This window comes from Gymnodraco acuticeps, unplaced genomic scaffold (genome assembly GCF_902827175.1).
Source record: "Gymnodraco acuticeps unplaced genomic scaffold, fGymAcu1.1, whole genome shotgun sequence".
NCBI lineage: Eukaryota > Metazoa > Chordata > Actinopteri > Perciformes > Bathydraconidae > Gymnodraco > Gymnodraco acuticeps.
This window is the reverse complement of record NW_022990450.1, coordinates 565,890-583,483: the sequence shown is the minus strand read 5'-3', so window position 1 is coordinate 583,483 and position 17,594 is coordinate 565,890. Positions and strand designations below refer to the sequence as shown.

The following is a 17,594-nucleotide window of genomic DNA, read 5'->3' as shown; positions in this document are numbered from 1 at the left end:
CATGAAGAAGAGGGGACACATGTTGATGTATAAGAGACATGAAGAAGAGGGGACACATGTTGATGAAGAGGAGACATGAAGAAGAGGGGACACATGTTGATGTAGAAGAGACATGAAGAAGAGGGGACACATGTTGATGAAGAGGAGACATGAAGAAGAGGGGACACATGTTGATGTAGAAGAGACATGAAGAAGAGGGGACACATGTTGATGTAGAAGAGACATGAAGAAGAGGGGACACATGTTGATGTAGAAGAGACATGAAGAAGAGGGGACACATGTTGATGTAGAAGAGACATGAGGAAGAGGGGACACATGTTGATGTAGAAGAGACATGAAGAAGAGGGGACACATGTTGATGTAGAAGAGACATGAAGAAGAGGGGACACATGTTGATGTAGAAGAGACATGAAGAAGAGGGGACACATGTTGATGTAGAAGAGAGATGAAGAAGAGGGGACACATGTTGATGTAGAAGAGACATGAAGAAGAGGGGACACATGTTGATGTAGAAGAGACATGAAGAAGAGGGGACACATGTTAATGTAGAAGAGACATGAAGAAGAGGAGACACATGTTGATGTAGAAGAGACATGAAGAAGAGGGGACACATGTTGATGTAGAAGAGACATGGAGAAGAGGGGACACGTGTTGATGTAGAAGAGACATGAAGAAGAGGGGACACGTGCTGATGTAGAAGAGACATGAAGAAGAGGGGACACGTGTTGATGTAGAAGAGACATGAAGAAGAGGGGACACGTGCTGATGTAGAAGAGACATGAAGAAGAGGGGACACGTGTTGATGTAAAAGAGACATGAAGAAGAGGGGACACGTGTTGATGTAGAAGAGACATGGAGAAGAGGGGACACATGTTGATGTAGAAGAGACATGAAGAAGAGGGGACACATGTTGATGTAGAGGAGACATGAAGAAGAGGGGACACATGTTGATGTAGAGGAGACATGAAGAAGAGGGGACACATGTTGATGTAGAAGAGACATGGAGAAGAGGGGACACATGTTGATGTAGAAGAGACATGGAGAAGAGGGGACACGTGTTGATGTAGAGGAGACATGAAGAAGAGGGGACACATGTTGATGTAGAGGAGACATGAAGAAGAGGGGACACATGTTGATGTAGAAGAGACATGGAGAAGAGGGGACACATGTTGATGTAGAGGAGACATGAAGAAGAGGGGACACATGTTGATGTAGAGGAGACATGAAGAAGAGGGGACACATGGTGATGTAGAAGAGACATGAAGAAGAGGGGACACATGTTGATGTAGAAGAGACATGGAGAAGAGGGGACACGTGTTGATGTAGAAGAGACATGGAGAAGAGGGGACACATGTTGATGTAGAAGAGACATGAAGAAGAGGGGACACATGTTGATGTAGAAGAGACATGAAGAAGAGGGGACACGTGTTGATGTAGAAGAGACATGAAGAAGAGGGGACACATGTTGATGTAGAAGAGACATGAGAAGAGGGGACACGTGTTGATGTAGAAGAGACATGAAGAAGAGGGGACACGTGTTGATGTAGAAGAGACATGAAGAAGAGGGGACACGTGTTGATGTAGAAGAGACATGAAGAAGAGGGGACACGTGTTGATGTAAAAGAGACATGAAGAAGAGGGGACACGTGTTGATGTAGAAGAGACATGAAGAAGAGGGGACACATGTTGATGTAGAGGAGACATGAAGAAGAGGGGACACATGTTGATGTAGAGGAGACATGAAGAAGAGGGGACACATGTTGATGTAGAAGAGACATGAAGAAGAGGGGACACATGTTGATGTAGAAGAGACATGAAGAAGAGGGGACACATGTTGAGTAGAAGAGACATGAAGAAGAGGGGACACATGTTGATGTAGAAGAGACATGAAGAAGAGGGGACACATGTTGATGTAGAAGAGACATGAAGAAGAGGAAGAGAGGGGACACATGTTGATGTAGAAGAGACATGAAGAAGAGGGGACACATGTTGATGTAGAAGAGACATGAAGAAGAGGGGACACATGTTGATGTAGAAGAGACATGAAGAAGAGGGGACACATGTTGATGTAGAAGAGAACCATGGAGAAGAGGGGACACATGTTGATGTAGAAGAGACATGAAGGAAGAGGGGACACATGTTGATGTAGAAGAGACATGGAGAGAGGGGACACATGTTGATGTAGAAGAGACATGAAGAAGAGGGGACACATGTTGATGTAGAAGAGACATGAAGAAGAGGACACATGTTGATGTAGAAGAGACATGAAGAAGAGGGGGACACATGTTGATGTAGAAGAGACATGAAGAAGAGGGGACACATGTGATGTAGAAGAGACATGAAGAAGAGGGGACACATGTTGATGTAGAAGAGACATGAAGAAGAGGGGACACATGTTGATGTAGAAGAGACATGGAGAAGAGGGGACACATGTTGATGTAGAAGAGACATGAAGAAGAGGGGACACATGTTGATGTAGAAGAGACATGAAGAAGAGGGGACACATGTTGATGTAGAAGAGACATGAAGAAGAGGACACATGTTGATGTAGAAGAGACATGAAGAAGAGGGGACACATGTTGATGTAGAAGAGACATGAAGAAGAGGACACATGTTGATGTAGAAGAGACATGAAGAAGAGAGGACACATGTTGATGAAGAGGAGACATGAAGAAGAGGGGACACATGTTGATGTAGAAGAGACATGAAGAAGAGGGGACACATGTTGATGTAGAAGAGACATGAAGAAGAGAGGACACATGTTGATGAAGAGGAGACATGAAGAAGAGGGGACACATGTTGATGTAGAAGAGACATGAAGAAGAGGGGACACATGTTGATGTAGAAGAGACATGAAGAAGTAGATTTTGCATAATAGGTGACCTTTAACCTACACATTAGAAATAGCATTAAAAAGTAAGAATTTGAATTCGCTTCCTGTCCAATGTCACGAGTGTTGCCGTCAGATATCCGGGAAACTGATAATGGACATCCAACAAAGACGTCCTCCTCCATGCACCAGTCATTGTTGAAAGGTTGATTAACAACAATGAGAAAGTGGATCCCATAGAGAGAGATAATGTCTACTATTGGTTGTTTCCCAAGTAGAAAGTAGGCCGAGCTAATAGAGATTTAAATCATCGTCAGACGATATCCGATGGATCCAAGATTGCGTTTTAGTTGCTGCATTCCTCCTCTTTCCCACTAAAGGTTTACCTGCATCCATCCAAAGCATTCTCAAGCATGACTGATCAAAACTACCTGACTACAAACAGACACAAATCAAGTCCCATTGCCTACAGAGTCTGCAACCAAATGTCTTTGACCCGAACAACTTAAGCTCTTTTGTCTTTTATTTCTTCATTCTTTTTCCTAGGGGTACTCGTTCAAAATATGGCAGTCTGGTTCCAATGGGAAGTCCTGGCCAAGGAAGAAGCACATCAGTTATCTCAGTTACTTTATTGGTAGAAGACCATCTGGGGGCAAAAGTCATTGCTCTGAACAGGTAACCAGGAACTAACAGGAGCCGAAGCATAACATCACAACTTGTCATGTGCCACACCTGTCCCTATACTCGAATTGTCCATCTACATTTAGGAACAATATTTAAGTTGTTTACAGATTATGCCGAATGTGGGTTTTTGTGAACTCTCACAGTCTCTGTTTCCTCTTTTCTACAGAATGCTGACGGTTGAAACTCCTCCAAAGGATGCAGTAGCCGGTCAGTGGCTGAGAAACAAGAGCCAGACAGATCTTTGGGCTTTAGTCCAACAAGGAAACCCTCAAGAGATCATCCCTTATTCCATCGCTCTCACCAGCCAGCTCAATCAGGTCCCATTTGCAAGTGCATGAAATGGCAGCTGACTATGATTAAAGGTCCCCTATTATACTGTTTTTCATCAATATATCACAGGTCTCAGATATATACAGAGCCTGTCTCTGATTGGCTGAAACACCAAACAGATCATTGCAGCATTACCCATAATCCCCTCTGTTTCAGCCCTGTTTCCAAAGTGCTGATTCTCTGTCTGTTACTTTAGATGAAAATAAGGAAACCCTCCCCACGCCCCTCTGATACCTCATTCACACCAACGGTGTTTCGGGGCCGGTTCGGAGCTGGAGCTTGAAAAGCACCGGGTTTTCCTGTTCACGCCGCAGCGGAGCAGCCTCTTAGCTCCGGAATGCGGTTCATTTCGAGCACCAAAAAATTGTCCGGCCAGAGCAAAAGCACCGCATACGTCACGCTTACGTCGAGGCGGGGGCAGGGGCAGATCAACTCCTGAACAACAACAAAAAGCCCGCGTTTTATCCAGTTTGTACACAACGATGGAGAAACTTAACAAGCAGCAGTGGTCCACTGAAGAGACCAGCTACCTGCTGGGAATCTGGTCTTCCGAAGAGGTACAGAGGAAGCTGGAGCACAATCGGCCATTGTTGTTGTTGTCGGTGTCAGCTGTGAGGGGTTTCCGCGCGGTTTGGCTTTATGAAGCAGGCACGCAAACGGTTACGTCATGACGCAAACGATGACGCAATGACGCAGCACCAGTCGGACTCTGGGCGGTGTGAAAAGAGCCGGAGCTAAACAGAAGAACCGGTTCTGAACCTGAAAAGCTCTAGCACAGAGCTTGAACCGGAGTTGCGTTGGTGTGAATGAGGTATGAGAGATATTTGGAGCTCAATGGTGCTCTAGGAGGAGATTCAGGTGATAAGAGGGGGGAGGGGGTTACCTTGGTTGCTGATTGGCTAATGGTTACACAAGACAAAACACCGTTATGACATCATAAAGTGGCCAAAATCTGATCAGCTCATTTTCAGACAGGTTTTTATAGAAATGGATAAAAAAGAGAGAGAATCTTTGTTCCTGAAACTTTCAGAGTCTCTTTCCACAGAGGGGACACATGTTGATGTAGAAGAGACATGAAGAAGAGGGGACACATGTTGATGTAGAAGAGACATGAAGAAGAGGGGACACATGTTGATGTAGAAGAGACATGAAGAAGAGGGGACACATGTTGATGTAGAAGAGACATGAAGAAGAGGGGACACATGTTGATGTAGAAGAGACATGAAGAAGAGGGGACACATGTTGATGTAGAAGAGACATGAAGAAGAGGGGACACATGTTGATGTAGAAGAGACATGAAGAAGAGGGGACACATGTTGATGTAGAGGAGACATGAAGAAGAGGGGACACATGTTGATGTAGAAGAGGCATGAAGAAGAGGTGACACATGTTGATGTAGAAGAGACATGAAGAAGAGGTGACACATGTGATGTAGAAGAGACATGAAGAAGAGGGGACACATGTTGATGTAGAAGAGACATGAAGAAGAGGGGACACATGTTGATGTAGAAGAGACATGAAGAAGAGGGGACACATGTTGATGTAGAAGAGACATGAAGAAGAGGGGACACATGTTGATGTAGAAGAGACATGAAGAAGAGGGGACACATGTTGATGTAGAGGAGACATGAAGAAGAGGGGACACATGTTGATGTAGAAGAGACATGAAGAAGAGGGGACACATGTTGATGTAGAAGAGACATGAAGAAGAGGGGACACATGTTGATGTAGAAGAGACATGAAGAAGAGGGGGACACATGTTGATGTAGAAGAGACATGAAGAAGAGGGGACACATGTTGATGTAGAAGAGACATGAAGAAGAGGGGACACATGTTGATGTAGAAGAGACATGAAGAAGAGGGGACACATGTTGATGTAGAAGAGACATGAAGAAGTGGATTTTGCATAATAAGTGACCTTTAAACTAATGATGAGTCAAACCCAATCTGTCCACAGATGGATGCTGGACAGACTGCCGTGACGTTGTTGGACAGAAGGGAGATTCGGGAAAATGTGACCCGAGTCCTGGCGTCTCTCCCAGTGAACTCCATGCTGAATGTAGATCAGATCAGCTCAGCTCTGTCACTGTCTACTGTAAGTAACCACTGTTTGTTTCCCTATCATTCACAGTCCTAAATATTTAGAAAATATGTGTAGTGCCAACTGTATTCTTTGCAAACACAGAAAGGAGGAAAAGAGACCAAAAAGACACAAAGATATTTCACACAACAGCTTAACATCGTACAGATTATTCCATCTTTTTAACATTTAAGCATAAAAATAGCAAAAGACACATCTATTTCTGTTTTCTGAAGGCTGTTCCAAGTGAACTTGTGTGTGAAAAGTGCCAAGAGAAGGTTCTGGAAGCTGTTGGGAAGATGATCCATGTCATGGAGGAGCAGATGAGTCCTGGTGTGTTGTCAGCGGTGGAAACAGGGAGGAACATCCTCAACATCATAGGTGCTTTTCAAAAAGTATCTCATGCATGAATCACTCATAATCTCATGGTTAACCCTTATGTTGTGTTCGGGTCTCCCATGACCCGTTTCAAGTTAAAATGATGTAATAACTACTAGTGTTGTAGTCGAGACTACCTTAAACGAGACCAAGACATTACTGAGACCGGAGAGTAGCAAGACCAAGTCAAGACCAAGACTTTAAGAGGTCGAGACCAAGTCAAGACCAGGACCAAGGGCAAGACCAAGTCAAGACCAGGACCAAGGGCGAGACCGAGTCAAGACCAAGACTTTAAGAGGTCGAGACCAAGTCAAGACCAGGACCAAGGGCAAGACCAAGTCAAGACCAGGACCAAGGGCAAGACCAAGTCAAGACCAGGACCAAGGGCAAGACCAAGTCAAGACCAGGACCAAGGGCAAGACCAAGTCAAGACCAGGACCAAGGGCGAGACCGAGTCAAGACCAGGACCAAGGGCGAGACCAAGTCAAGACCAGGACCAAGGGCAAGACCAAGTCAAGACCAGGACCAAGGGCGAGACCGAGTCAAGACCAGGACCAAGGGCGAGACCGAGTCAAGACCAAGACTTTAAGAGGTTGAGACCAAGTCAAGACCAGGACCAAGGGCGAGACCGAGTCAAGACCAGAACCAAGGGCAAGACCAAGTCAAGACCAGGACCAAGGGCAAGACCAAGTCAAGACCAGGACCAAGGGCGAGACCGAGTCAAGACCAGGACCAAGGGCGAGACCGAGTCAAGACCAAGACTTTAAGAGGTTGAGACCAAGTCAAGACCAGGACCAAGGGCGAGACCGAGTCAAGACCAGAACCAAGGGCAAGACCAAGTCAAGACCAGGACCAAGGGCAAGACCAAGTCAAGACCAGGACCAAGGGCGAGACCGAGTCAAGACCAGGACCAAGGGCGAGACCGAGTCAAGACCAAGACTTTAAGAGGTTGAGACCAAGTCAAGACCAGGACCAAGGGCAAGACCGAGTCAAGACCAAGACTTTAAGAGGTTGAGACCAAGTCAAGACCAGGACCAAGGGCGAGACCAAGTCAAGACCAGGACCAAGGGCGAGACCGAGTCAAGACCGGAACCAGAGTACTGGGAATCCAACACTACATGATACACTTACAATACCATGTGTAAGATACCAGAGTCAATTTGATCTGAAAGATCCAGATCATCATAAAAAGACACACATACGTAAGATATCAATTCAACTTCATCATATTTATTCAAAAAGTCATCCTTTTCATATAAAACAGTAACATAGTAAGAAAGTAATATAAAACATCATAATATACATTTTACGGTATATAGGTCTAAGCAACAAACAAAAAACAAACCAACCACTTTTGTAGACAAACACACACAGGATGAAGGAAAACCCTTTAACATACACACACACACACACACACACACACACACACACACACACACACACACACACACACACACACACACACACACACACACACACACACACACACACACACACACACACACACACACACACACACACACACACACACACACACACACACACACACACACACACAGGATGAAGGAAAACCCTTTAACACACACACACACACACACACACGCCAATTTGTGTAGCTTGTGTAGCCAAATGTAATGATTGATGCATTTCGTGACATCTTCACTGCAAGAGCGTCTGAGTGTGTGAAGGGGGTGGCGACAGGTGGGGGGCAGCAGCCGCTATAAACCAGTCCCATGTTTACAAACATTGCGGCGCATGAGGGCAAAGATTCAGAGTCACGTGAAGTCACGTTATTGGTTGAATTTTTTAACAGGGAGTTTTACATCCAATCACATCCCCAGCAGCAGCCGTGGTCTCGACCATGGAATAAGAACGGTCTTGACGGCCTTGACATAAAATCTCGTGACCTATAGGTCCGAGGCCGAGACAAGACCAAGACCGTTAAAAAGTCCGGTCTCGAGTACTACAACACTAATAACTACCCTCTAGTTTGTTTTATTGGAACTATAGTTAATAATATAAAGTTGTAAAAAGGTTTTGGGGGGAAATTGTATTTTAATATTAGTCCATATTATCCACTGTGTTTACTATAGGGAATATAATGAGTTCATTCAATCCCATTTCCTACTTAACAATATGTGTTTTGGGGCCATAAATAATAAAATGACAACAGGAGCGTGAGGTTGTGAATGCATAATAAGTTAGTGATGATGTAGTTAAATCAATATTGGATGATAGTCATTACATTTGAGTGTTTTGGACTTCATGCGAACACCATGAACGGAAACAGCTTTCGAACACAACACAAGGGTTAAATGAACAAATCAAATATATTGTTGTGTTCTCTTTGTTTCCAGGTAGCACCTTGGCGGCTGTATCTATCAGAGATTCCAGTGCTCACCACGACACTCTTCATTTAGCGTCCTCTAATGTCCTCTTAGCGCTAAATCACACAGGGGCCCTGATGCGCTCCCTGATGCACGCCCAAATTAATGACAAGGCGCCTCTTTTGCTCTCCAACGACTACATCAACACAGTTTCTTTCCATGGAGACCCCTCCGAACTCCTCTGCACTCAAAAGTCCAACCAACACCAGATCATACCTTCTCATAAATGTCAGTTTCTCATCCCCTCCTCTCTTACTGATCACCTGCAGAACCAGAAGACTGAGATAGTTCAGGTTCTGTTTGACGCAGATATTGGATCAAATCCGTTCCTGACTGCAGCCGATCCTCCGATTTCCACCTCTCTGGTTGCAATGGAGCTCACTACACCTGAAGGTCAACCAATCACCATACAGGATCTGGACCCTGATCAGGCCATACGGGTCACCCTGCCCAACAAACACCATATTGGGCAGGATGATGGGGGTGGAGCAGGGAATGGGACTTGTCTTACGGTGATGTTGCCATCTGAAGGGATGTTAAACTTTACAGTCAAGGCTGTGGACGGACTGGATGATAACGCAGGGTTATATATCTCCTTCAACTTCAGCCTGAACCCAGGTGCAGTACAATATTTACCTTTCACTGGATCCAACCGTTTTTTCTACGATCTTAAAGGGGCGCTATTATGCTTTTTGGGGTGGTTTTCGCCTTTCCTGTAGTGATTTCTATAGTGCATGTAAATAGTCTGCAAAGGCTCAAATACCAGAGTTTGTGCCAAAATTATCCATAAAAAAACTGGCTTTATTTTGTATTAATTAAGAAAAAATACCCAGCTTCCTGTCATTTCAATAATGTAATAAGAATACAGTTGAAAAGTGTTAGTGAGCTCCCCAAGTCTTAGTAATGCCAGACTTTTCCTGAATGAATAACAGTGGATGTGACATATCTAGACAGTTGACGTACACATGACATTTAGAAATTTCAGGAAGTCTAAAGTCTATAAATCAAGACGATGAACTTTATTTTAAAGTCGGTCAAGCAGCGCCTACATAAATATTAATTACCCCTATGGTATATCTGTGAGTTTGTGCCTGAATTATGAATCCCAAAGGCTGTTTTCTAACTGCATTATGCATATTCAGGAGCTACTCCAGTGAGTCTGGGACATGTCCGGATAGAAGTGAGCTCTGCAGTGCCGGGGACTAATGCATCCTGGGATTCCCTGGTGAGGGAGTGGGCTCTAAATCTGTCTGATGCGACCCCTTTCATGGAGGAAACCATCTTCCTGTCTCCACTGTGAGTCGCTGGTCTTTCCTGTATCGCTGTGTTCTTCTGGCAGAGAGGCTTTAATAATACCCCCTCCAAGTGTTTCATCAAAAACAATTCTCGTAATAATAACTCAGCATCTTATCAACGCTTTTATAAGACAGACGAGCTTAGCCCCCTTGTTTTTTATTATCTATTTGTGCTACTTTTTTATTTGTGTTTGTCATGGTTTTTTCACTATAATCAACCGTAAAATGTAAATGTGTTCAACTAAAACCCTTCAGATCAGTTGCAAAAGAATAGCGGTGCTCTCAGAAAAGGACTCTGGGTGCAACTCCACGTTGAAAACTATTTTTAAATATGCTATCGCTCAGAAAAAGGCGCTATATGTGAACTGAGGAAAATACTGTCCATTTTATTCATTCAATACTACTACTTTGCCACGTGCAAGTATGAGCACTGTTTTTGCAATAATGTACCGTAAACTCCTCACCTGTCAGTTGCTCCTCTAGCTAATTACCTAACAAGAATTATCTTCCTCCAACAGTCTGAACCGGACGGACCAGCCTCTCTCCGTCCACCTGTCCTCGTCTCTGGTCTCCGGTGGTCCGGTGTGTGTGTCGATGTGTGTGTTCAGCGCAGTGTGTCAGTACTACAGCTTGCAGCAGAGGCGTTGGAGCAGTGAGGGTCTGCAGCCTCTGGAGGGCAGCACCCTGCAGAGCGCCCACTGCCTCACCCAGCACCTCACCATGTTCGGGGCCAGCATGTTCCTCCATCCCGGGGCCGTGGTGCTGCTGCCGCCGGTACGTGAGACACAAAGCATTACACCGGAGCAATTCCTTCCCTTTCCTGTAGTGTTTTATATAGCCTAGGCTTTTGTGCATTTAAATGGTCTGCGAAGGCTAAGTTCCCTCCAGAAAGAGTTTCTGCAAATGTTATCCATTAAGAAACTGGCTTTATTGTGTTAGAAAAAACACCCAGCTTCCTGTCATTTTAATAACAAAAATACAGTTTGAAAAGTATGAGTGAGCTGCCCAACTTCAGTCTTGGTAATACCAGACTTTTCGTGAATGGACGACAGTGACATATCAAGACAGTTGATGTACACATGACATTAAGATGCTGCATTAGAAGCATTACACCAGTGCATTTTCTTTTTAAAACTGTAATATTTGTGCATTTGTGTGTTCGTGCTAAGCATGGCAAATGTTGAGTTCCACAAAGATAGAAAATGACAACAAAAATCAAAGGGAAAGTCAATAAAGGGAAGTCTTCATCAGGCTCCTTCTTCTCTCTCTCGTCTCTCCTCAGCCGGGGGGTCCGGTGCGTAACCTTCTGGTCGGGATGGTGTGTGCGGTTCTGGTTCTGATCCACCTGCTGCTGGGGCTCATCGCTCACAAACTGGACCACCTGGGAGAGAACCAGGCTGAGCCGGGTTCCTCTGTGTGGACAGACCGGGGCCTCCATCAGTACCGAGTGCTGGTGAAGACCGGCCGCAGGAGAGGGGCAGGTCAGAGAGGACTAACATGTTTTTCCATTTGAAAGAATGACTTAAAATGTTATGTGAATGTTCAGTATTTGTGTACTTAAACACATAATAAAATAATAATATGAGTAATTATAAAAAAAATTAAAATAAATTAAGAATAACTACAAAAATAACTATATATTGTAAAAATAATTAATACTGTAATTTACCCATCAGGCACCACTGCACACGTTGGCATCAGTCTGTACGGAGTGAGTAAGAGCGGCGCTCGCCACCTGCGGAGCGACGGAGCGTTTCAGAGAGGAGGCCTCGACATGTTTCACCTGGAGACAGACGAGAGCCTGGGGGAAGTCTGGAAGATCCGCATCTGGCACGATAACACAGGTAGGTGAAGTTTGCAAAAAATATCCTTTTGATTAAAACATTATAATATTGTTCGGGTTCGGGGATACAACGGAGCTGATCCAGATTTGCGTCCGATATGACGTAATATCTTAAATGTGGGCGGGCTTTACACTCACGGCCCTATCAGAAACGTCGCTATCAGAAACAATGCGCGACGTGTTTTGGACGTAATATGGTCTTTGTTTACATTAGCAAGCATCGCTAACACTCAGAGCTAACCTGTAGTGGAGAGAGTATGTGTAAAGAAGCAGGAAATACAAAAAGGAACTCAGCTTGTGGTAAATCTGACAGAGAAAAAGCATTTGAGCTCCATATGTTTCAGAAATAATCCTTGATGTGGTTTAGAACATGATGCCGTTTAATCACGGCAGCATTTAGCTCAGTTTCTGGGTATACATTTTTAAAGCTTGAGACCCAGAATCAGCAATTCTCTAACAAGTCGAAACAGAGGGATATGAGGGATGTCTAAAATGCATGATCGGTATTTTGAGCAAAACACTTCATAGACATGTTTTTTATATATTTGTATATGCCTAAAAATAGCATGATAGGAGACCTTAACTGAGTTTCTCTGTGTGTGTGACTTCAGGTCTGGACCCGTCCTGGTTTGTGGAGCAAGTCGTGGTCTGGGACCCTCAGACTGACCACATGTTCTTCTTCCTGCTGGAGGACTGGCTCTCTGTGGAGAACCAGAAGAACGGATCCGTGGAGAAGGAGGTTCTGGCCTCATGTGAGCGTTGAACTGAATTAATATGCTTTTTTTTTTTTTTTTGTGATCAAATTTTTATTGATGTTAATACACGACATGTACAACTACAAGCACAACATTTTTATTTATTTTTTCCCTTAAATGAAATAACTGAAAGTACACAAGAGAATCAAAATTAGATAAAAATAATTACTTACAAAATATACAAAATGCAGAATTCAGAACACACAAGACAACGAAAATAAAATAAACCCTACCCTCCCTCCCAGACATATAAACACACACACACACACACAGGGAAACGCAAAGGTCGCAATTGAAAAGGCTGTGGATTATGGAAAGGGAGAAATCATTCTAAAAGATCTTTGAAGGAATCGACTGCAGAGCACCAATTGTTTATATTAGTGTCATTTGTCCTATTTATTCGGGCAGTTGACAACTCTAGATAAACAACATCCAGGGATGCAAGGACCCAGTGTCTGAAGGTGAGGGAATTAGGAGGCTTCCATCGAACCGCAATCTTTTTTGCAGCTGTTAGACCAGCTAGTAAGATGCGCATCTTAAGCTTGGTGATATTGAGCTTTGACAGATCATTCAATAGTAGAGCGGGTGCAGTCACCGGCACTGTCACTGAGAGCACACGTGACATGCCAGAAGCCACTTTAGTCCAGAATAGAGCAACTGGGGGACAGTCCCACATCATGTGCATAAACGTGCCAGGGGACTTCATAGTGCATAAACTACATGAGGGATCGTCTATCATTTTCATACAGTGAAGTTTACGTGGGGTAAGATATGTTCTGTGGACATAGTTAAAGTGAATCTGTTGGTGATCGGGATTCCGAGAAGCTTCTTTTATGCTTGACCAAACACCCTCTCAACTGAAATCAGGGTCTAAAACTGGGCAGTCACATCTCCATACTCTGTCCAGCTGTAGGTTATCGTAGGAAGCCTCCAGAAAGAAATTATACAGTGTAGACACCATACCCCTGTTTTTCCCTTGTACAGTAAACAACTTATAAAGAGGATGAACGGGTATAGGTTGTTGCCATGGGACACCATGTGCCTTGAGAGCAGATCTGAGCTGCAAATAGAAGAAAAACGAGCTACCTGGCAGATTGAATGCACTCTTAATTTCTTGAAAGGAGCACAAGCCCCTGTTATCATAAATGTCACTCAAGTGGTGAATACGGCTGTTGCTCCAATGAGAGGATGATACAGGTCTCCCACCAATTAGCAGACCTTTATTATTATATATAGGAGAAAGTGTGTGCCACTTGCAGGAAATCTTACATTGTGATTCAGCTGTGCGACATATCTTGATGAGATGTGAAACTATAGGGCCAAAGCGTAGTTGACATTGCCTATTTGTTAAATTGGCAAAAAGGATATCCTGCAGGTTCCAAGGTTGTACGATATTTTCCTCTATATTACGCCAAGAAACGGAAGCATTAGGGTTAAGCCACACCAGTAACGGACGAAGCACAAATGACCAAAAATACAATTTAAAATTAGGCACCGCCAGACCACCACCTTCCCTCCTCCTCTGTATAGTGGATAATTTCAGTCGTGGGCGCTTTGAATTCCAGATAAAGCGCGAAATAAAAGAGTGGATTTTTTTCCAATAGTCAACCGGGGGTGAGAGGGGGATCATTGAGCTGACAAAATTAATCCTGGGTAAAATGTTCATTTTGACTATAGATATTCGGGCCCGAAGACTGTTCGGAAGGCTAGTCCATCTTTCCAAATCCATCTTAATCCTGTTCCATGTTTCTGAGTAATTATATGTTACAATACGATTTAACGATGGGAACATTTCTATCCCAAGATATTTAAAGTGCTGGACAACTGGGAGGAAATTGAAGCATTTTAGCTGACTCATTAAGGGGTAAGAGGGCAGATTTAGACCAATTAATCCTAAAGCCAGAGAGACAACCAAACTCCTCACAAATAGATAACAATACAGGCATAGATTGAGTCGGTTTCTCCATGAAAACCAGAATATCATCTGCATATAGCGCCACCTGATGGTGAGTGTCACGAACAGAAATCGGATGTATACTAGGGGATTGGCGTATCATTTGGGCTAGAGGTTCAAGGGAGAGTGCAAAAAGTGCTGGGCTCAGTGGACATCCCTGACGGGAAGATCTAGAAACAGGGAATAACGCGGAGGATAATTGCCCAGTGAGCACCAGAGCTGAGGGATTAGAGTACAGCACCTTAACCATATGTATAAAGCCATTACCAAAACCCATTTTCTCCAGCACAGACCACAGAAAGGACCACTCTAGTCTGTCAAAGGCTTTCATTGCATCAAGAGACAGCACCGCTGCCGGGTCTTTTTTGTCTACTGAAGAATCTATTATATGGAAAAGACGTCTAACATTATCAGCAGCTAGCCTTGACTTTATAAACCCAGTCTGATCACAGTTAACTAAGGTTGGCATATAATCCTGAATGCGCCTGGCAAGCACTTTTGCAAATATTTTTAGATCCGAATTTAATAAACTTAGAGGCCTGTAACTAGCACAATCTGTCGGGTCCTTATCCTTCTTTAAGAGCAAGGAAATCAAGGCTATGTTCACGTCCCTCGAAAAACTGCCTTTATCTATCGAATACATTATCATATCCAAAAGTAGTGGACCCAGTTTATCCCAAAATGCTACATAAAATTCGGGAGGTATCCCATCTAAACCTGGTGATTTGTTTCGTTGCATGTTGCGTACTGCATCTTTTAATTCCTCTAAGGAAATGGGATCGTCAAGATGGGTGGAATCAGTGACTGCAAGCTGTGGTAAGTCTAGCTGACCGAGAAAGGCGTCACATCTATTCTTGTCCAACTGAACCTCTGACTTATATAAATTGGAATAAAAGGTTTGAAAAGTCTCATTTATTTGCTTTGGCTCAGTTGTGACATTACCATTCAAAGATTGAATGGAGGGAATATCTGCAAAGTGCTCACTAGACCTGATTTTTGAAGCCAAGAGGTGACTGGGCCGAGACCCGTGGAAGTAATAGCGCTGCCTAACCCTATGTATTAGAAATTCTGATCGTTGTTTCAAGATATCATTTATTTCCTTTTGGACAAGTTTACGTTTAGATGCCGTTTGTTTAGAGTAATTATTCTGCAAAATGGAGTCAAGACTAGCAAATTCTGCTTCCAAAGCCTGTAATCTGGCGGATCTTTCCTTACATACATTTGAAGAGAACAATATGGTATTGCTTCTTATAAAGCCTTTGACTGCATTCCATAATATTCTTGGGTCCTCAACTGAACCTATATTTAAGTCAAGAAATTCTTCCAATTGTGTCAGGAATTGTTCTTTATATTTTCCATTTCCTAGTAAAGTGGAATTGAGGCGCCATCTAGTGGCGCGCTTGGATCAATTGCCCAGAGTCGCACAACAGAGTACTCCCTTGTGGTCTGAGAGGGCAATAGGAAGCAACATTACATTATCGACTTTCTGGAAAAGTTGTGGAGAGGTAAAAAGATAATCTATCCTAGAAAAAGATTTGTGTCTGGCTGAGAAAAATGAATAATCTTTAACCTGTGGGTTAAAAGCTCGCCACATGTCCACTAGTCCCAAACTCCCAGCCCAAGACTGGAGCGCAGCAGTAGCCGACTCCTGATCTCTAGAGGCTGTTAAACTTGACCGTTCATTTGAATTCCATACTGCGTTCATGTCCGCTCCCACCATGATAGCATACTCGGTTAATTCTAGCATTTTTTTAGTTAAGGTATCATAAAAATCCTTATCAAATGTATTTGGGGCATAGGCAGAAATAAGAGCCACCTTTCTCCCATAAACTTCCACCCTGGCAATAGTTATCCTCCCTGCAGTGTCTGCCCACATGTCCAGCACCTTAACGTTCAAATTACGTCTAGATACAATGGCTACTCCTTTGGTTTTGGAGTTAGCTGAAGAGGATGCAATAGTGTGATAGAATTTATTAGCAACGCGGCCGGAATCTTTACTCAGCAGGTGCGTCTCTTGTAGGAAAGCCAGATTAATTTTACGGCGATGTAACATAGTCAACACACTAGCTCGCTTGTGAGGTGCATTCAACCCATCACAGTTCCACACAAGAATAGATAAATCACCCATTGGGCTGCACTGCTCTGGAAGATGTCAACAATAAGCTGAGTGGTACGTCAGATGATAAACAACCATATTTACTAAACCTGTAAACGAGACCAAAATAAAATGGAGTCCCTCCCCACATATTCAATCCGAGAAGATGTAAGCGTTTCCCATAACTGGACAAAGACAAAAACAAGACAGTCCCCCATACATTTCCCCGGTAACAAAAACAAGATGATACAGAAAAATAAAGATTAAAGACGATACATAAAATAACTAAACAGTACATTAAACGGATATTCCTAAATTGATCCGTGATCTGATTGGATATGGGGCTGCAAAAGGATTATAACTACCCTTCTACCCAGTACTTAAAGCTTACTAAACCGTTGTTAACAGACTAAATGAAATAACCTAAGGCAACAATGAGCTTAGTTATTAGAAGAAAAGAGAGCAAAAAACGTAAATAGGTAACATCATAGCATACACTGTTCCGATAACCAACGCACATCTTACCGGCCATTGTCCATTCACATCCGGCATGCACAGCGGATCCGCCGTGATATAGATCAAAACAAAAAGCCGGCTGTGTTTGTATTAAAGTCCAGAGTCTATTACGTGGTGTGGGATCCAAAAATCAAGCAGTAGGCTCGCAAGTTAGTCTGATCAGCCAAACAATGATAAACAACTATCCGTCCCCAAATGAGTCCAGCGTCAGACAGAAACAAATAAAAAGAAGCCTGCAGAAATAATCCAAAACTCTGTAAGAGATCCCAGACCACGCAAAGCAGTGTGCATTTAATCTAAAACAGCGACGCTATATAGTCCAGCAGGTTCCAAAAGACCGCTATTCGCCGTCAGACGAGCGCCCAGGTCCCGGGTCCCCATCGGTTGGTGCATCCTGCACTCCTGGCAGGGAGACGATGAAGTCTTCGGCATGTCCCGGGGAATGAA

At 43.6% G+C, this 17,594-nt stretch overlaps 1 pseudogene; it reads left to right on the top strand.

Moving 5' to 3' along the window:
* Positions 1-12,590, top strand: part of LOC117552334 — a 28,116-nt pseudogene extending 15,526 nt beyond the window's left edge.
* Positions 12,591-17,594: the final 5,004 nt, after the last annotated feature.